The following is a 22,865-nucleotide window of genomic DNA, read 5'->3' on the forward strand; positions in this document are numbered from 1 at the left end:
AATTTACACTGCCCTTATATTGCTGAACGGCCACCAGAAAACATTTGATCAGATGTTCTTAGTCGACTCTCCGAATGCCACTTTCCTGATAAAATCCCTCCCAAACCAACAGGCCAAAGACGTCAAAAAAGATGTAGGGTGTGTACCAGTAGAGAAGTCAGAAGAGACACATCTTATTATTGTGCACAATGTCCTTCCCAACCAGGCCTCTGCATAGTTGAATGTTTTCGCCGTTACCATACTTCAATAAATTATTAGTGAAGTATGGTAAACGTAATCCTCAGTTCCTGCCTTCACACACCTTCACACCCCTTATGCCACTGCCTGCTCTGTAACTGACCCTGGCTTGTTATTCGACCACACTTCTGCCTGCCAATTCTGTACATACCGCTGCCTGATCTGGAACTGACCCTGGACTGTTATTCGACCATGTTTCTGCCTACTGATTCTGTACATACCTCTGCCTGATCTGGAACTGATCCCTGACTGTTATTCGACCATGTTTCTGCCTAAGTATTCTGTACATACCTCTGCCTGATCTGGAACTGACCTTGGACTGTTTGACCATGTTATTTGCCTGCCTCTAGGACTGATCTTGTACCCTGCAACTGGACTAGTGGGATTCAACACAGGGGTCTCACATATGTGAGGGGCTCCAGAATAGTTTTTCTGGATGAAGAAAACAGTTTTCTTTGTTTTCTCATTCCTAGATTAGGGTCTGGAGACTCGAAGGCTTCAAAGAGATTTGGGTGGGAGAAGCCTCTACCCCTGTCCCCATTCTGTCCTGAACGAGGCCCTACTTCTGCATGCTGCCTGTAGGACTTACTGCCTCATGCCTCTGTCTGTTGCACTGACCACAGCACATGGACCATGTTCCTGCCTACTACCAGAACCAATATTTTTGGCACTGCTGACAATATCTCTGCCTGCACTGACCCTGGACTGTATATGGACAGTATCCCTGGCTGCTGCCTGAAAAATTGTGTTCATTGTTGCTGACCAAGTCCCTGCCTACTGCCTGGACCAGTGCTATCCTCCTGTGTACAACTGCGCTACTAAAACCACAGGTAATCTTTTGTTTACCCTTTGCTCAGTATAATGTATTTTGGCGTGTAATTCTTGGTATGTGCATGCTATGTGTCCCTGGAACACCTGACGGTGTTCCTTGCATGTTGGATCTCTGTATGTGGCCAGGCTGTGTAAAGGTCTCACACATGTGGTAATGCCATACTCAGAAGGAGTGGCAGAATGTATGTTGGGGTGTCATTTTTGCTATGTAAATGCTATGTGTTGGAAATATCTTATAAACTGACAACTTTGTGTAAAAATAAAAATGCGTTTTCATTTTTTCCACATTTTCCAAAAACTTCTGGAAAAAATTAACCGTTCAAAAGACTCATTACGCCTCATAGATTATACGTTGGGGTGTTAGCTTTCCAAAATGGGGTCATTTTGTGGGCGTTTCCATTGTGCAAAAAATAAAAAACCCAGAGGTGATCAAATACCACCAAATGAAAGCTCTATTTGTATGAAAAAAAGGACAAAAAAATCATTTGGGTACAGTGTTGTATGACTAAGTAATTGTCAAAGTGTGAGAGCACTGAAAGCTGAAAATTGGTCTGGGCAGGAGGGGGGTTTAAGTGCCCAGTAAGCAAGTGGTTAAAGGAGGATCTTTACAGGGCTTTTACCATACCATCCAACAGTCACTGGTTGTGTGGGACAGTCCCGAATTTTCAGCTTAGTCCTACAATCTCCTATACGGGGTATATGTCCCTGACTAAGTGCATTCTAGTTGAAACGCGTTAACTGCTGTCTTCTTGATCTGTGATGTCTATATCTGTATTTTATGGAAGATTGAAATAAATTACGTTTTAAATTTACACCACCTAGAGTGTGGTCAAACTGTGGGAGAAGGGCATGTGGGCTCACCTGTTCCTGACTTTGGTGGGAGGAGTTATATAAGGAGCTCCTCTCTCCCCAATTGCACATTGCTGTTCTTCCCCACCCTTTGCTTGACATTATTGTTCTCTTCCACAACCCCCCACAGGGCACTGTGTCTCCTCCCCATCCTCTTAACCTCACCTCTGTTCACTGTGTGTCACTTTCACCTGACCTCTGCTCTCCATGCAGCCCTTACACCCGACCTCTGTTCTCCTAGCATTACTTATACCTGACCTCCATTCTCCATGCGTTACTTATACCTGACCTCTGGTCTTTTAGTGTTACTTACAGCTGACCGCTGTTCTCCTAGCATTACTTTCACCTGGCCTTTGCTCTTCTTGCATTACCTACACCTGACCTCAGCTGTCCTAGTGTTACTTACACCTGGCCGCTGCTCTCCTAGAGTTACTTAAACCTGACCTCGGCTGTCCAAGCATTACTTACACCTGACCTATGCTCTTCTAGCATTACTTACACCTGACTTTGGCTCTCCTAGAATTACTTACACCTGCCCTATGCTTCTCTACCTTTACTTACCCCTGACCTTTGATTTTGTAGCGTTTCTCACACCTGGTCTCTGCTCTGTGTGTGTGTTACTTACACCTGACCTCTGTTCTTTCAGTGTTATTTACACCTGACCTTTGTTCTCATAGGGTTATCCCCCTAATCCATGCACCCAGCCCCTAATCTACATGCAGGGTGCCCAACACATGGCCGAGAGGAGAAGCGACCGTATTGGCCGGGAGCAGAAGCAGGGGGAAGGCGCTGAGGAGGAGAAACAGGGGGAAGCTGCCGAAGCTGCCTGCGACCTGGATGGTGTAAGTGCTAGGCTGGTGGGCGGATAGGTGAGCCATGGGGGGAGTTTGTTCGATGATCGACCTGAGTGATGGGGGGGTCGGGTGGTTTGATTGCCGCCCTCCCCAAAAAATAGAGCACCAACCGCCACTGCTTACACCTGACCTCTGCTGTTTGTGCTTTACTTACACCTGACCTCTGCTGTTTGTGCTTTACTTACACCTGACCTCTGCTGTTTGTGCGTTACTTACACCTGACCTCTGCTTTTTGTGCGTTACTTACAACTGACCTGTACTCTACATGCTTCTCTTACACAAGACCTTTGCTATTTCTGCGTTACATCAGTTGACCTCTGCTCTTCATGCATTACTTACACTTGACCTCTGCTCTTCTAAGCATTGCTTACATCTAACCTCTACTCTCCTATCATTACCTACACCTGAACTCTGCTCTGTATGTGTTACTTACATCTGACCTAAGTATTATGTCGCGTACACACGAGCGGAATGTCCGACAGAAAAAGTCAGATGGATGCTTTTCATTGTATATTCCGATCGTGTGTGTGCCTCATTGGACTTTCTTTTTCGAAAATTCCGACGGACCTAGAAATAAAACATGTTGTAAATATTTCCAACGAAACCAATTCCTATCGGGAAAACCGCTCGTCTGTATGCTGTTCCGATGTACCAAAAACGACGCATGCTCTGAAGCAAGTACGAGACGGAAGCTATTGGCTACTGGCTATTGAACTTCCTTTTTCTAGTCCTGTCGTACGTGCTGTACGTCACCGCGTTCTGGAAGGTCAGACTTTGATTTGACCGTGTGTAGGCAAGACCACTTGAATGGAATTCCGTCGGAGTTCTGTCGGAGAAACCTTCGGAGGTTATTCCGACGGCAAAACCTGTCGTGTGTACAGGGCATTACTTACACCTGACCCCTTCTCTCTTAGTGCTACTAACACCTGACCTCTGTTCTCCCATCGTTACTTACAGCTGATCTCTGCTCTGTGTGTGTTACTTACAACTGACATCTGCTCTTCATGTTACTTACATTTGACCTATATTCTCCATGCAGCACTTACATCTAACCTCTGCTCTCCTAGCATTACTTATACCTGACCTCGATCAGACTCGGATCACTTTTCAGAGGAGCAGCACAGTTGCTGCTGCACTTGTGAATTAGTCCTTTTTTGGCAGTGGTACCCTTAGGGCTCGTTCACACGTAAAGTTAGGGGGTGGTAAAACCCTGTGGTTGGGTCAATGTTTTTAACCCCCCCCCCCCCCAAAATCACTCCCCCCATTAGCTGCTGAGTCAGCAGCCAAAGGTGTACACATGAAGCAGCAGGAAATAAGCCCCCTGTTGCTTTTGGTAGGTGCTACCGTCTGCCAATTTTGACCAATTAAAGTACACTGGGCCACTCTGCAAGCTCCCCGCAACTGCATGCTTCTGCGGGGTCCAAGGGGTTAAAGCAGGTGGTGAGAAGGCAACACAATGCTGCTATTATGCCCAGTGTATTGCTTCACACTGACCTGAAGAGCTTTTCTTTCCTGCTACTGGCACCACTCTGGAGACCGCTAGTCGGGCTAAGAGATGCTCCCTACAACAGCTCCAATTTTACAAATAGTCCCTCCGCATTACACTTTATTTGATGCTCTGGAAGCTCTGGAAGCAAGCCCAGACTACGGTCTACAAGTCAACTGGCTGCAATCTACTGGTAGATTGCGATCTACAGGTTGCTGACCTCCGCATTACACCTTACCTCCACTCACTGTGCCTTACTTACATCTGACCTCTGTTGTCCTAGTGTTACTTACAGCTGTCTTCTGCTCTTTGTGCATTACTTTTACCTGGCTTCTACTCTCTGTGCCTAACCTTTGCTCTTACAGCATCTCTTACCCCTGACCTTCGCTCTCATATCATTGCTGACACTTTGCCTTTGCATTTTGTATTTTACAGGCATACCCCACTTTTAAGTACACAATGGGGTTTATTTACTAAAGCTAGAAAGTGCAAAATCAGGCTCACTTCTGCAGAGAAACCAATGAGCTTCCAGGTTTTATTACCAAAGCCTAATTGAACAAGCTGGGGTTAGAAGCTCATTGGTTTCTATGCAAAAGTGAGCCTGATTTTGCACTTTCCAGCTTTAGTAAATAAACCCCATTGGGTACTTAAAAGTGGGGTATACCTGTACTTACATTTGACCTCGGCTCGTCCAGTGTTACTTACACCTGATCTGTACTCTCCATGCTTCACTTACATCCAACATCTGCTATCCTAGCATTACTTACACCTGACCTCTGTTCTCCTACTGTTACTTACACCTGCTCTCTACGTTTCATGCATTACTTACACTTGACCTCTGGTCTTTAAAGTGTTATTTACACCTGACCTCTGCTCTTCTAAGCATTACTTGATTCCCTATCTGGTAAAATGAATCCAAGTGGTTATACAGCTACTTGATTACTTTTACAGGCGGTGGAAGGGGGTCCTTCCCACTGCCGCCTTTCTCGGGCTCCCCGATCCCACCAGGGAGCCCAGGACTGATCAGACCAGCTGCATTAGCTTACCTGCAAACATTGAGAGTAACTGACATTGTTCCTCCCACTGTGTGATGTCAGATGGAAGCGATGAGGATTTTGTCACTTTGGGTTTCCATTTATTTACCAGCTTGCAAAGCAGCGGTTCAAACTGATCTTAGTTCGATTAGCTGCTTTGGAGAGATAGCCAGAGGAGAGATATGGGGTCTCTCCATAAAGAGTATCTGTCACAGCCCAGGTTATCACAAGGGATGTTGTTCATCACTTGTGATAGCAATGAAGTTGATCATAATATATAAATAAATATAATAAAAAATAAAGGGACAGTGTAAAAAAATAAAATAAGTTAAATAAATAATAACACTTTTAAAAAACCTGCCCCCGTCCCCCTGTGCTCACGTGCACATCGGTCTTGCACACATATGTAAACAGCGATCGCACTACATGTACAAGGTATCACTGTAAACGTTAGAACGAGAGCAATCATTCTAGCACCAGACCTCCTGTGTAATTTTAAATTGGTAACCTGTAAAGGTTCTTAAAGCGTTGCCTGTGGATAATTGAATGTACCATAGTGTGATGCCATTCCAAGAGCATGCGCAATTTTAAAGCATGACATATTTGGTATCTACTGACTTGACATCATCTTATATTTTACAAAAAAAATTGTATTGTATTGTATTTGTGTTCACTTTGGTATCTACTGACATAACATCATCTTATATTTTACAAAAAAATTGGTATTATATTGTGTTTGTGTTCACTTAAATTTATTAAAATAATTTTTTCCTGATATTTTTTGTGTGATAAACTGCTGCACAAATATTGTGTGACATAAAAAAATGCAACAGCAACAATCTTATTCTCCAGGGCCTCTGCTTAAAAATATATAATGTTTGGGGGTTCTAAGTAACTTCCTAGCAAAAAATCCAGATTTTTACATGTATGTGAGAAATGTCAGCATTAGCCTGGGGGTCAAGTGATGAAATGCCATACAGTCTTATCACATTTTCAGACTGCACTTTGAGATGCCTATGCATCGCCTATACAGAACTTGTCACCGAGATCCTCCTTCTACACCTACAAATATGCATGCAGTAGTGTCAGGTCACCTGAGGGGGTGACAGATACACTCTGTAGGAGTCGGAAGTGCACCGCTAAGGTAGTGGACCCTAGGACTGACTGCTGTGGATTGAACTGGAAGGTTTAGGAAGCAGGTCTACTGGATCACTAACATGGATCCCAGTGGAAGCTAGAGCATAGATTCCCCAAGGCGCAGAGTCTAAGAGCCAGCGGGTGTTCACCAGAGCCTCTAGTGGTGAGGATGGACTGCGCTGCAGTCTGGCTCCAGGTCACGGCCCCCAGGGTCTCACAGCTCACGCTCACCGTAGACTACAAGAGAAGAGGAAGGAGGCAGCAGGCTGGAACGACAGGGAAGTAAGGGGTAAGCCAAAGGTCAGGGCGACTAGCATACAAGGATAAACATAACACGCCAAAGGTCAGGGTAACAAGCAGACAGGGAGAGTGGAGAACAGGCCAAAGTCGGTAACAGGAATCAGACGTAGGAAACACAGCAAGTACACACAGAGGCTAACACACAATGGTTGATCAGCACTGCTGGCTTGCAGTGCATAGGTTAATATAGGGTTCCCTGATAGGGCCTGGGGTGGGGCCATGCTTAGAGGAGAGGTTATAAAACCAGTCAGGTGAGAGGCAGCTGGTCTTTAGAGATGAACACATGGAGACAGGTAAGCTGACAGAGAAAACTCTATTGCATAACCATGACAAGTAGACAATGTAGAAGAGGACTGTGCTTGATCTGTGTTCTACCTGCCGTGCTTTGCTACATAAAAAAGACCTACAGGAGAGAAGGAAGCACAGTGGATGAAGGGCCAACACATTTTCATCACCATCAAAATTAACGACGGCATTACAGCCTTTAGCAAAAAAGCCTGCTGAAGGAACAATTACATGAAAATCCATGTTTCCCTTGGATGTGTTCAAGTGTTTTACTCTAACCCACAACATTTTTAAGCCATAACAGTTTTTTTTTATCAACACAGACCTTGATTATCTGCTAAGTGTTGAACATCTGGATCTCATGATCTTTTAGTGTATCTTGTAGAGAGAGATATTACATTTTGTTGCTATGTAATTCCACTTCAGCATTATTCTTCAGCATTAAAATGTTTATTTGCTAATAAAAATGATCATATTGCCGTAATTTATCCTGAAACTCTTTATGATAGTGTATTTCAAAAAAGATAAACACTTTGTACACAGTTTCTGATTTGTTTAACAACATGATTCAGTTGCCCTTTTTCAAACACAACTTCAAGTCTCAATGCAGGCATTATAAACAATCCTACAGTGTCTTGAAAAAGTATTCACACCCCTTGAAATTTTACAACCAAAAACGTAAATGTATTTTATTGGGATTTTATGTGATAGACCAACACAAAGTGACACATAATTGTGAAGTGGAAGGAAAATAATAAATGGTTTTCAACATTTTTTACAAATAAATATCTGAAAAGTGTGGCGTGCATTTGTATTCAGCCCCCTTTACTCTGATACCCCTAACTAAAATCTAGTGGAACCAATTTCCTTTTCCAGAAGTCACCTAATTAGTACATAGAGTCCACCTGTGTGTAACTTAATCTCAGTATAAATACAGCTGTTCTGTGAAGCCCTCAGAGGTTTGTTAGAGGCCCTTAGTAAACAAACAGCATCATGAAGGCCAAGGAACACACCAGACAGGTCAGGGATAAAGTTGCGGAGAAGTTTAAAGGAGAAATAGGTTATAAAAAAATATCCCAAGCTTTGAATATCTCACGGAGCACTGTTTAATCCATCATCTGAAAGTGGAACGAGTATGGCACAACTGCAAACCTACCAAGACATGGCTGTTCACCTAAACTGACAGGCCGGGCAAGGAGAGCATTAATCAGAGAAGCAGCCAAGAGGCCCATGATAACGTTGGAGGAGCTGCAGAAATCCACAGCTCAGGTGGGAGAATCTGTCCACAGGACAACTATTAGTCATGCATTCCACAAATCTGGCCTTTATGGAAGAGTGACAAAAAGAAAGCCATTGTTGAAAGAAAGCCATATGAAGTCCTGTTTGCAGTTTGCGAGAAGCCATGTGGGGGACACAGCAAACATGTGAAAGAAGGTTCTCTGGTCAGATGAGACCAAAATTGAACTTTTTGGCCTAAAAGCAAAATGCTATGTGTGGCGGAAAACTAGCACTGCACATCACCCTGAACAAACCATCCCCACCATGAAACACGGTGGTGGCAGCATCATGTTGTGGGGATTCTTCTCTTTAGACGGGACAGGGAAGCTGGTCAGAGTTGATGGGAAGAAGGATGGAGCCAAATACAGGGCAATCTTAGAAGAAAACCTGTAATGCCCCGTACACACGATCGCACATTCCAACAACAAAATCCATGGATTTTTTCCGACGGATGTTGGCTCAAACTTGTCTTGCATACACACGGTCACACAAAGTTGGTCGAAAATTCAGAACATCAAGAATGCAGTGACGTACAACACATACGACGAGCCGAGAAAAATGAAGTTCAATAGCCAGTGCGGCTCTTCTGCTTGATTCCGAGCATGCATGGCACTTTGTGCGTCGGAATTGTGTAAACACGATCGGAATTTACGCAAACGGATTTTATTGTCGGAAAATTTGAGAACCAGATCTCAAATTTTGTGTGATGGAAAATCCGATGGAAACTGTCCGATGAAGCCTACACACGGTCGGAATTTCCAACAAAAGGCTCCCATCAAACATTTTCCATCAGAAAATCCGACCGTATGTACGCGGCATTAGAGTCTGGAAAAGACTTTGTCATGGTTATGCAATAGAGTTTGTCTATCAGCTTACCTATCACCATGTGTTTATCTCTAGAGACCAGCCGACTCTCGCCTGAATGCTTTTAAAATCTCTCCTCTAGCATGGCTCCACCCCAGCTCCTATCTGAGAACTCTATATTAACCTGTGCACTGCAGGCCAGCCCTGCTGATCAACCTTTGTGTGTTTGGCAACCTGTTTCCTGCTGTCGTGTGCTCTACGTTTGTTTTCTGTTACCGACCTTGGTGTGTTTTCAGCTATTCCTGTTTGCCTGTGATCCTGAACCTCTGGCGTGTCTCTGATGTCCTTGTCTGATGTGGCCCCTACCTTGGCTTATTCCCTTACTATCCCTATCCTCCTGTTGCCTACTGCGGGTGTGAGTTAGGGGACCCTGGGGGTTGTGACCTGGAACCAGTTGCAGCCCAGTCCATCCTCACCACTAGAGGCTCTGGTGTACACCTGCTGGCTCTTAGACTCCGCGCAGTAGTGTTGGTGTTCCAGTGGCCCTGTCTTCCTTACCACCCTGACTCCCATCCGCAGCAGTTAGCTGTAGGGTCCACTACCTTGCGGTGCACCCCTGATTCCAACGGTGTGCATCTGTCACCTAGCCCCAGGTGACCTGACAGACTTGAGACTGGGGTGGAGGTTCACCTTCCAGCAGGACAATGACCCTAAACATACAGTCAGAGCTACAATGGAATGATTTAGATCAAATCATATTCATGTGTTAGAATAGCCCAGTCAAAGTCCAGACCTAAATCTAATTAAGAATCTGTGGCAAGACTTGAAAATTGCCGTTCACAGACGCTCTCCATCCAACCTGACAGAGGTTGAGCTATTTTGCAAAGAATGGGCAAAAATGTCACTCTCTAGATGTGCAAAGCTGATATAGACATCCCCAATAAGACTTGCAGCTGTAATTGTAGAGAAAGGTGGCTCTACAAAGTATTGACTCGGGGGGCTGAATACAAATGCACGCCACACTTTTGAGATATTTAATTGTAAAAAAATTTGAAAACCATTTATCATTTTCCTTCCACTTCACAATTATGTGCCACTTTGTGTTGGTCTATCACATAAAATTCCAATAAAATACATTTAATTTTTTGGTAGTAAAATTACAAAATGTGGAATATTCCAAGGGGTATGAATACTTTTTCAAGGCACTGTACCTGCATGATGTGTTTATCATACCTCCAAACTGACCTGATTTTGCCAGGACCATCCTGGGATTCGATTTAAGTCCCAAAGTAGAGCCCAGTGCCTGAACAAGTTCCAGCACTTGGTTTCAGGGACTTGCCCAGCGGGGATGCACTAATGCAGGCTTGTGTGGGATGTCTGGGGTACTGCAAGCCGCATACATATCTCTATATGGCAGCCAGCATCTCTCGAGGCCCGCTGCCTCTCACAGTACAGAGCCGCTGAACCCGTCTTCTCCGCCTCCCAGACGCTGATGTTTTCCTGTATACAGCCAGGAAGAGGAGGCGGGAGGAGGGACACCGCTCTGCCTGTGCTGATCTGAGGTCTGTTAACAATTTGCATTAGGAAAGAAGAAAGAAATGGCTGCACACCCAGAACTCCCGATTGCCTTTTATTTGATTACAAGGATAACACCAAATACACCAACAAATGGTCATGTAGATGTGTTTCACACATACATCTTGTGCTTAATCATTACTAATGATTCATCATCCCGGTATAACCCCTTAAAGCCGAGGCCGGTAGGGTGAGGGGTTTTTGCAGCCAGCCACTGACAACCAATGCTGGGGAGGGTAGGTTTACAGCCATCCACTGACCATCAATACTGAAGGGTTTTGTTTACAGCCAACCATTACGGACTACCAGTACTTCTGAACAGTTGCTAAGTAGACACCGACTATTTTTATGAAGTTCTTTTTTAAAGCCTAATTCCAGCTTTTGTCACTTTAAAATAGTTTGTTTGGACCAAGGTGGTCCAGATGAACTACTACCTTCACTAACAGCTGTGCCTGCAGGGAGCGCTTTAAAAACTGTATGTAGCATTAGCTACATACAATATATAGCACTGTGTTCCTGCAATGCTAGAATCAAATAGAGTGGGACGCTACTTAGACATTCACACAAAACTTTATATTTTCTGAATAAGAACAAGGCTTCTTCTGATTTGCTGAGGTGGAGATCATGATATCATCTGCCCTCATCTTCACCTCAGCTAATCAGGGGAAGGCTTGTATTGACTAAGTATAAGATGTCAAAGCTTTGACTGAGCAGAAAGGTGAAAACCGCTCTTCAGATTTTCAGATCAATTTTTTAGCTACAAGGCAGCTTACCCAATTAGAGTTTCTTTTGTCTCAATTCAAGAAATAAAAAGTATGTAAACCCAATATTTCATATTCCTGATACGTGCCTGTTGTACCATGTACTTGCATGAACAAGTATCCTGTTTTCTTTGTATTGCTTCCTTTGTGTGAAATACCTGGTATTCTTGCCAGTCCCTCTGCTTTTCTATTAAAAACTGACCACACTAGGCATGAGAGCACACCGTGGTCAGTTCTTTAGCCATGCTGAGGCTGCTCTCCTCCAATGATCAGACTTGACCTGACCCCCCCCCACCCTGCACTGCCATTCAATGGGAAGCTCTATGTGGTACTGTTTCTCCCCCCAACTCTAAAGAGAACAGAGGGAATGTGACCACTTATATTTTTTACATGTATACACAAAAGTTTTGCCTATCATTTCTATTTTAAACTGAATGGGTTGGTTTACAAGGTGGTCGATTACAATCACTTTAACCCAGAAGCAGAAAATGCATTGTCCTAAGAGTGGATGTTTTATCTAGCTTATATCCTTCTCCAGTTTTTATACTTTCAGAAGTTTTTTTTTTAGCCAGATACATTTAGATGCCTATAATCGCATAACTCCAATGCTTGTGGTCTGTTCCCATAAGGGTAGTGATTGAAAACGAGGTAGCAATTTAGATGAAATGGGAATTTAAATATATCAAATTACAAAATTAATTGCATTTATTTACTTTCATATATTTTCAACAAAACTGGAATTGGATTTCTTCTACATCTTGTGCCTTAAAGCAGAATTAAACTCTCTCAATCAACATTAACTATTTTTAATCATTATGCTGCTAGCATTAGTACAGGCAGTCCCCAGGTTACAAACAAGATAGGGTCTGTAGGTTTGTTCTTAGGTTGAATTTATATGTAAGTCGGAACAGGTACATTATTTAAGTGTAACTCCAGCCAAAAAAATAATTTTTAAGTTTTTTGGATAGCATAGGGAAGGGTTAACACCCCTGTAATGTTTGTTTTGCTGTCTGTGCCCCTGTTCTGGAAGATTTCTGTCCCAATTACTATTGAATTTTGAAAATTTTGGGTTGTCGTGGAAAGAAGGATTGGTGATAAAGCTTCAGTGGAGACACCTTTTTCCAATGGTAACTCTTACAGAAGGGAATTTCCCTTCCTAGGGGTAGATTTCCTCTCACTTCCTGTTGTCTCCCTCTGCTTGTAATTATGAGTCGTATGTAAGTCAGATGTATGTAACTTGGGGACTGCCCATAAATAGAGAAATAAATTATATTTACTTCCTTTAACCATTTTTTTACATCTCTTTAGTTGCTTCCTGGTTCCTAGCCTAGGCCAAAATAATCTCATATATCCCATAAGTCTTCATGGGCATTTTTGTTCTTTTATCAATGAAAGGAGGGGCTTTCTCAGCCAAGAACACCCTCCTGACTGCATGCCTAAGCTAAGGGCAGATAGGTTCCAGAATATACAGTAAATGCTACATTAATCATCTGCCCTTACTCAGAATGAAAATGCTAGGGTGGGAGTTGTTATTCAAAGTGATTTAGCAACAAAATAAAACATAGGGACATGGATGGATGAGTGAGTTTGCTTTGAATATTAAAGATTGGTTAAATATTTTTTTCATTTTGTGGTGTTCAGATACAGCTAAGATCCGCTTTTAAATGATTGTGAACGCAAACCTCATTAACCACTTGACCTCCGGAAAGTTTTACCCTCTTCCTGACCAGGCCATTTTTTTCAATACGGCACTACGTGACTTTAATTGACAATTGCGAGGTTGTTCAAAACTATACCCAAATAATATTTTTGTCCTTTTTTTCCCACAAATAGTTCCTTCTTTTGGTGGTATTTGATCACCTCTGCGTTTTTTGTTTTTTTTGTGCTATAAACAAAAAAGACTGACAATTTTGAAAAAAAAAAAAAAAGCAATATTTTTTACATTCTGCTATAAAACACATCCTATAAAAAAATGTTAAAAATCAAATTTCTTCATCAATTAAGGCCAATATGTATTCTGCTATATATTTTTGGTAAAAAATCCCAATACGCAAACATTGATTGGTTTGTGACTTATAGCAGGACTGCGATATTGCGGCGGACATATCGGACACCTAACTGACACTTTTGACACTTTTTAGGGACTAGTGACACTAATGCAATGATCAGTGCTAAAAAATATGAACTGTCACTGTACTAATGACAGTGACTGGGAAGAGGTTAACATCAAGGGCGATCAAAGGGTTAACTGTGTGCCTAGGTTGTGCTTACTCACTTTGTGGGAGGTGCTTTGACTAGGGGAAGGCAGAGATCTGTGTTCCTGCTTAGCAGAAACATAGGAGCAATGCCTTCCCTACTGACAGAACGACAACCTGCCTTACTTACATTAATCATTCTGCCTGTGTCTTGTGTCACCGGAAGGTGGAGGCGGATATCGGGTTTGCGGTACCCGCCTCTGGGCTCCTTCTCACAGCGGGGTAGCGGGTCCCCGTTGGCGTGCGCATGCCCCATACCCAGAAGTGCCAGATCATGTACTTAGTACGTGATCTGGCGCAGAGCGGCCGCCCTGCCGCAGTATATCTATGGTGGGTGGTCCGCAAGTGGTTAAATTAAATTTAAAAAGATTAAAATGGTAATGCAGAGAGCAGTTCTTTCCCTCTTCTTCTGGAGTCCCCTGCAGGCGCTCTCTGTTCTTCCTCTCCTCTGAGTGCCCCCTCAGCAAGGTAGCTGCTGAAAGAACACCCATGCGGGCTCACTCCCTAGCCAGGCTGTGTGCATCCATACACTCACAAAGCTCAGCCACGCCCACTGCTCCCTTTCTTAACAGGATTTGACTGACAGCAGCAGGAGACAATGGCTCCTGCTTACTTCAGAGTCCTGTGAGACAAGGAGAAGAGGAGAGAGCTGTTCCAGATGGGACAGAGACAGATGTTTGTTGGGGGGGGGAGTGAACATTTAGTGGGATGTTTTTACCTTAAAGTGGTTGTAAAGGTGTAAGGTTATTTTACCTTAATGCTTTCTATGCATTGAGGTAAAAAAAAACTTTCGGCATGCATCCCTTCCCCCTTATACCCACCTGAGCCTGATCTCGATCCAGCGATGTGCCCCAGAGCAGCGGCTATCTCAGCTCTCTCTCTTCATTGGACAAAAAGACTCCTGCTGCTGTCAATTACAGTCAGTGAGGGGGGAACGGGAGGGGGGTTGCACCAGTACCTCAAGAGCAAGCAACTTGCTATGGGGGCACCCAGCAGGGGAAAGGAACCCAGAACACTGGCGAGGGTCCCCAGAAGAAGAGCAAGCAACTTGCTACGGGGGCACCCAGCAGGGGAAAGGAACCCAGAACACTGGAGAGGGTCCCCAGAAGAGGAGGATCGGGGCTGCTTTTGCAAAACAATTGCACAGAGCAAGTAAGTATAACATGTTTGTTATTTAAAAAAATGCATTTGGAATTACAAGGAAACAACAATTAGGCTACTTTCACACTGGGGCATCGGCGGTAAAGCGCTGCTTTACCGTCGTTTTTGCAGAGGTTTTCGGCCGCTAGCAGGGCACTTTTTACCTCCGCTAGCAACCGAAAAAGAACGCTCAGCTGCAGCGGCGCTATGCCGGCGGTTCGACGGCGCTGCCCATTAATTTCAATGGGCAGGGGCACTTTAGGAGCGGTGTATACACCGCTCCTACAGTGCTTCAAAGATGTGGCTTGCAGGACTTTTTTTGGCGTCCTGCCAGCGCACCGCTCCAGTGTGAAAGCACTCAGGCTTTCACACTGGAGTGAGAGGAGAGGCTCTTTACAGGGGCTATGCAGGTGCTATTTTTAGCACTATAGGGCTTGTAAAGCACCACAGTGCGAAAGCAGCCTTAGACTTTAGAATCACTTTAAGGCTTTCCTATAGTAACACGATCCACCTGCCCTGCAGTTTTGCATTTATTTTATTGCACTTTGCCTGCAGGACTATCTGTATGTAAAACATAGTGTTACAATTCAGGTGTAAAGATAAAATTATGTGTAATGATATCTGTGTCTGTTAAGTGAATATGACCCAGAGGGAGCCAAGGATGCTCATGGAGAAACAACACTAAAAGGTCTTTGTATTTTGCCCTGCAGAGATGTCAAAAGCATTGGTGACTTTTCCACTGTTATGGGAAATTCTTTCAATGCTTTCTGCATCCACTTAAAAATGTATATTTATACTTTAGCTACATTTTCTATCTTACAAGTTCTCTTTCCTAACAGACTCCATGGCAGCCTACGTATGGGTTAATCCCATCTCTCATACCTCATAGGACCCTTCTCCCATAAATCTTTGCTCCAAGCCAGAGGCCGTGTTCCTTTTTTCGTCCTCCTCCTAGGACCACAATGAAGTCTTAACTTTTATGAAGATTCTGCAATTCAGGCCTGGTGGTGTGCACGCGATCTCTTTATGGCGGTGCTTTCTCTTGAGTCCAGCAATCCCTAGCTGTTAGCAGGGTGGATAAGGGCGATATCTGCAATGCCATGAAGAGCTTACTAGCCTGGCCATTGGCAGGCAAGCGGCAATATGGGCAAACATCCCAGCTGTTAGCGGGAGGCCTCCTTACCACATGTCCTGGTTGCGCAGCGGGTACAGCATCAGCTCCCGGTTCCAGGTCTGGTCGCGATAGTGCCGATAGTGGTATTGGTATGATTTGTATGATTTGATTTGTATGATTGGTATGATTTCATAGGGCCTATGCTTTTCCCCGGGTTCCTGTCAAGACTCAGGTGGGAAGAAGTGGAGATAGTGGCAATAGTCCCGTACTGGCCAAACAGGCCATGATTTCCTCTGCTGATGCAACTTAGCTTCCAGAACCCAGTTCCTCAGCCCTCCAGGCCAGATCTCCTGTTGCAAGGGACGACTCTACATCCATGCCCGGCCCATCTGCACCTGATTGCTTGGTTTTTGAGAGGGGATGGCTGGAGGCCCTAGGTTGTCCAAGCAGGGCTATCTCTACATTGCTGAATGCCAGAAGAGCAGGTACCAACAGAGTCTATCAAAGGACCTGGTCAAAATTTGTAGACTAAGTTTCCACCACTGGAGGTTCCTGAAATAACCCAAAGATACAGGATATCCTAGATATCCTAGGTTTTCTACAAACGGGCCTGGATTTTTCCTTGTCAGTTAGCTGCCTTCATGGGCATATCCTGGGCAAGACACCCTGTTACTAGGCAGTTCTTCAGAGGAGCAATAAGGCTCAGACCTCAGAGAAAGCTGAGATTTTCCAAGTGGGATCTTCCCCTTGTCCTGGATTTCTTCTCAGGAAGAGAGATAGAACACATGGCTCAGTCGGCCAAGAGGGTTTCCAAAATTGGCTCTCTATGATACAAGAAGCCATTCCTAACATTTTTTCCTGATCGGGTAGTTTTGATTCCTAATGCTGGGTTCAAACCCCCAAAGTATCCTCTGTCTTTCATGAGAATCAGGAGATTGCTCTTCCAACATTTAGGTCAGCTGAGGACTCTAGTGTTCACCCTCTAGATGTTGGAGAAGCTCTGAAACAGTATTTAGAAGCCACAGCTCTTTTTCACCAGTCTGAGCACCTGCTCGTTCTCTTCCATGGGAAAAATAAAGGCTTGCGTGCCTCTTCCAGATCTATTGCAGCATGGATTGTTCAGGCCATTCAGTGGGACTATAAGGCTAAGGGTTTGGCACCTCCAGAGGCGGTGACTGCTCATTCAACCAGGAGCATTTCTACATCATGGGCGGCTTCCCGACACGTTGCTTCAGAAGTGATTTGCAAAGCGGCCTCATGGTTTTCAATTAATACTTTCATGGCGCACTACTGCGTAGAACCAGCCTCTTTGTCTTCTGTTAATTTTGTTTTGCATATTCTGTCTGTTGATGGTGCCAATTAAACCTTTTTTTCTTTAACCAGCAATTGCCCACCCGGGTGTGTATGGCTAGTTATTTTACATACGTAGGCTGCCATGAAGTCTGTCAGGAAAACAGAACATTTCTTATAAAATACTTAGCGTAATTTTCCTTTCTTGCTGGACTCCATGGCAGCAGGAGTTCCCTCCCATTTGCTGGAGTAGGCTAAGTTATGGAAGACAGCCTTTGGCTTGAAGCAAAGATTTATGGGAGAAGGATCCTATGAGGTATATAGAGGTGGGATTAACCCATATGTAGGCTGCCATGGAGTCCATCAGGAAAGAAAAATTACAGTAAGTATTTGATAAGAAATTTTCTGTTTTACATGCAGTTATACTATTTTTTGGCTATTGATATGGCAAATTGCAATAAATTAGTTCATCTGGTAGATTCTTAAGTAATAAAGTGAGTTGACCAGATTTGTTTTGGATAAGTGGATGGTCATATAAAGACAGATCAGACCTTAAAACCCATAGCAAGTTTTTTTTTTTTTTGGTTTTCTGTGTTCCCATCCCATTTACCTTCTCTTAGCCCAGGTGATCATTGTCACCAAAAAAGAAAGGGATTGAAAATCCAAAATCCCTAGTCTATACAAAATTAAAAATAAGAGTTTTGGTTATACATACCCTCTGAATCCACATGGTCCCCATGAAATCAGCATTTTAATCTGCAGCAGCATATGTTATTATTGGACTGTCTATGGTCAATCTATCATTGCCCATTGAACACACAACTCCTAAGTGTTTGATCTGCTTACTAAATCTGTCCAATATTTTCTCTAGTGTATTATTTTACAAATGGCCTTCAGTCTTGAGTTTGCTTTTTGGTATATATACTCTTAAAGACTTATTTACTGTAAGTGTAAAATTGGTAACTATTTCAGTCTTCACTAACCTCTGTTTGCTGCAACATGAGCAGTGACATTTGAAGTGGGATCTGTGATCATTGTTCCCTGTATGAAATGAAGCCATGCAGGATTGGAGTCCCCAATTCCACCTCCTGAGGTTCACACTACTGATTGGTTAGCTGCCTATCAGTGTATAGCCAATAGTGAGATGGAGGAGATGAGCACAGGGCAGGCCAGGGCACATTAAGAAGCTGGTATCCCTTTGGAAAAAGTGCCCAGGGTTTGGGGTGCTTTTGGAAACCATAACTGGAATTAGGTTTGCAGGAACTTGGAGCTGACTACTATCCAGGTTAAATGTCTGTTACACATCTTATTCTGGACCACAAGTCTACATTAAAAGAATATGTAAACCTAACATTTTATATTTTTGATATATGCCTGCTGTAACATGTACTTGTATTAAAAAAGTATACTGTTCTCTTTGTATTGCTTCCTTTGTGTTCCTGCCAGTCCCTCTGCTTTCCTATCAAAAACTGACCACACTAGGCAGGAGAGCACAGCATGATCAGTTTTCTGACTGTGCTGTAATCAAGTCACATCCCCTCTACACAGCCATTTACTGGGAAGATCAGTGTGCTTCCTTTTCTCCTTCCTGAGGTACTTATGCAGCTGAGAACAGAGATTAGGTGATCACTTATCAAAAGAGGAAAAAAAAACGTATTTATAATGTTTTTTTAAATGTATACATAAATGTTTTGCTTTGCATTTCTATTTTAAAATGAAGGGGTTGCTAAACAAGGTAAGGGTTTAAATATACTTTAAGCGTAATAGTGGCCAAGCTCTGGACATTCAAGTATTTACATATTCTTAAAGTTTATGTCCAGGATACACACCACAAACCTCCCAAACTTTCATATGGCTCTCCTCATACTACTTATGACCTTTTCACCTAAAATAGTAAAAAAAAAATGATTGTCTTTTATACTTTATAATCTGCCTGGGTTAAGTGGGAGAGTACACAGCGATCCCACATATAATTTCTTCCATTTCTCCTTACTCAACATTGAACTAAGCATCCCATAATACTTTAGAAAGTTAGTTTTCTGTGTTGGTGCTCATTGGGCCAATCTGTGGGTGGTTTCAGATGAGTTGCTCCTGCAGGCACTGTGGAGCAATTTATTCTTAAATGCAACAGCATCATATGACTGAGGTCATCCAAGTTCTCTCAGCAGCTCAGATGTGATCTGTGTTTACCTTAGTTATTGAAAGGGTATTTAAAGATGAGTTGCTCCACGGTGCCTGCAGCTACAGAAGTCAGTCAGGGTTTTGTTTTGAAACCTCATTTACTACTTGTTAAAAATATGCATATCCAACAGATGCTGGAGATGCGAATCAGGGGTGGAATCTCTGTTTCACATTTTTTTGGATGTGTATATATACTTTTGGGAGTAGGTTAACTCACCTGTCCACCTAGACCCGCTGATGCATCTTTTGGGCCTTCCTGTGCGGGAGCAAGGGAAAACCTTTAAAAATTTGATGATGCATATTCTTACAACAGCTAGATATTTAATAATTGCTGCCCGGTGGAAACAGACATCTCTCTACCCCCCCCCCCCCCCCCCACACACACACACACACACACACACACCCTGGACATTGTCTGCTTTTCCACAGGACCTAGGAGAATTTGATGATGATCAAAGGATAAGGACACTAGAAGCAGTAAACACTGCATGTATCTCCTCATCCCAGAAATTTTGCTTTTTAATACATATACTTTGGCATTGTCTAAAGCTCTGTGAATATTGGACCGGTATTTTTGATGCAGTTCAAGATCTATGCAGTGTAACATTATTACTGGACCTTAAGATGGCAATTCTGGGTATATTTCCTGAGGTCCTTATACCACTGTTATTTTGGTTAATGCTGACACAAGGCTTTTTTTCTTACCTGTAAACTTATAGCGCAAAGGTGGTTGTCTCCTTGCCCTCCAACATTTTCACAATGGCAAAATGCTGTTAATGCTATCTTGTTAGAGAGAGATTGACATACCAGCACAGGGGCTGCCAAAAAAAAAAAAATTCCAAAATGTATGGTTTCCTTGGTTATCATCTACTTTAGCATATTCTTCCTCTGGTCTTTCTCCATCACTTGCCACTTTATTCAAAGCTACAGTATAGTTTCAATCTGCACAGTGGGTAGAAATTATTCTGAATCTGTGGGTTTCATCTGCCTTTTTTTTTTTTTGGGGGGGGGGGTGTATTGTGATATTGTTTGGATTAGAAAGATATGCTCCCAGGGGTTGCTTTGATTTTATCCTGAACGCTTGTCTCATCAGGGTGTAATGTATTGCATCTACTCATAATAATTACAAGACATAATAAGTGTGTTGTTGCTTGAATTGCTTTGTGTTGATGTTTATCCGTAGCTATTTTGATTTGTGTTCTTTTTTTATTGTTTTGTATGTTTGTTAAAACTATAATTAAAATTACTTGAATAAATGTAGAAGAAGTGGTCCTTGTAGGTTACACTGATATCAGTTATATTCATCCACATGCCCTAATAGTTTGACATTTTAAGGAAATTTGAATTTCACTCTTGCAAGCAATATATGTCATGTTTATATTTGTGTCCTGTTATGTTCAATAAGGTCCTTGCTACCGCTAGTGGACAGTATTATAAACTTATTAACAGATAATGACTATTTATTTTTTTCTAACAATATTTTGGTCAATATGTATTACATACAACATCTGTGTCATTTGGAGTCCTGATGAAGTTCTGAGCCCCTGATACGCATTGCATGACTTTTTGTGTGGATGTGTTTTTTCCTGTTGTCCTTTATTGAATCAATGAAAAACACTTTAGACTCTAAGAGCACTTATTTGCTGCCCTCTTTGGCTAAAATGCATATGGACCTCTGTCATTTGAGAGGCATATCAAAAACCTTTTTTTTAAAAAAAAAAAAAAAAAAACACAAAAACAATAAAAAAGAAAATCATAGGCAAAAGAAATTAAAAAACAAAACAGCCTGCGTTTATTCTGGGACGTTTACTCAAAATGTTCTTTTGTCTACTCTCGGATGCACAGCGGGAACATTCCTAAACTTGGGCTATAACCATAATAACTCTAAGTGCTCTTATAATTGTAATAATCTATTCATCACTAATTGTGGTGGGGCAAGAATTGGGTTATCGAGCCAACTTTGCCAGATAAGGTGAAATTTGTTAACAGCTTTCCTATGGCGATAAGACAATTGCTCTCTAAGTAGGAGAGAATTACCATAGGCGATCCCTAGAAGGTAGCAATTTGGCTCTATAAGGACTTCTTTAATTATATATTAAGGATCCAGCGTCTCATTTTCATCTTTTTCTTTGGAAAACTAAGGAATTGTCTGTGATGAGATATTTAAATATTCATACTAATTATCCCATAGTTGCTACACGTATTATTTATTTAGAGAAGGAAAATCATCTATTATTTTTTGGAAACCCTGCAATACATACCGTAGAATACATATACTAGGCATGCTATGGTGTGTGGGAATTCATTTATGAAGAAATCATTCCACTGTTTAATTTCAGTAAAATGTCAGTGAGTAAACTACTTTATGTTCGCAAAATAATTGAAAGGTCTCATTGCTAGACAAGTTCTAATAGGTTTTGCTAAATTTAAAACTCATTTTAAATGATAGAACAAAACTGCCTGAGGAATAATGGCAGACAAGTATTGAGAAATGTGAGATAAGAACATAACGTGCTGGCAGGTAATTTAATACAGCCTAGTTTTAAAGGTACATAAAAAAGAGCATATACAGTCAGGTCCATAAATATTGGGACATCGACACAATTCTAATCTTTTTGGCTCTATACACCACCACAATGGATTTGAAATTAAACTAACAAGACTAACTAACAGACTTTCAGCTTTAATTTGAGGGTATTTACATCCAAATCAGGTGAACAGTGTAGGAATTACAACAGTTTGTATATGTGCCTCCCACTTTTTAAGGGACCAAAAGTAATGGGACAGATTAACAATCATCCATCAAACTTTCACTTTTTAGTACTTGGTTGAAAATCCTTTGCAGTCAATTACAGCCTGAAGTCTGGAATGTATAGACATCACCAGATGCTGGGTTTCGTCCCTGGTGATGCTCTGCCAGGCCTCTACTGCAACTGTTTTCAGTTCCTGCTTGTTCTTGAGGCATTTACCCTTCAGTTTTGTCTTCAGCAAGTGAAATGCATGCTCAATCGGATTCAGGTCAGGTGATTGACTTGGCCATTGCATAACATTCCACTTCTTTCCCTTAAAAAACTCTTTGGTTGCTTTCACAGTATGCTTCGGGTCATTGTTCATCTGCACTGTGAAGCGCCGTTCAATGAGTTCTGAAGCATTTTGCTGAATATGAGCAGATAATATTGCCCGAAACACTTCAGAATTCATCCTGCTGCTTTTGTCAGCACTCACTTAATCAATAAATACAAGAGAACCAGTTCCATTGGCAGCCATACATGCCCACGCCATGACACTACCACCACCATGCTTCACTGATGAGGTGGTATGCTTTGGATCATGAGCAGTTCCCTTCCTTCTCCATACTCTTCTCTTCCCATCACTCTGGTACAAGTTGATCTTGGTCTCATCTGTCCATAGGATGTTATTCCAGAACTGTGAAGGCTTTTTTAGATGTTGTTTG

Source organism: Aquarana catesbeiana, linkage group LG01 (assembly GCF_042186555.1).
Source record: "Aquarana catesbeiana isolate 2022-GZ linkage group LG01, ASM4218655v1, whole genome shotgun sequence".
Classification (NCBI taxonomy): domain Eukaryota; kingdom Metazoa; phylum Chordata; class Amphibia; order Anura; family Ranidae; genus Aquarana; species Aquarana catesbeiana.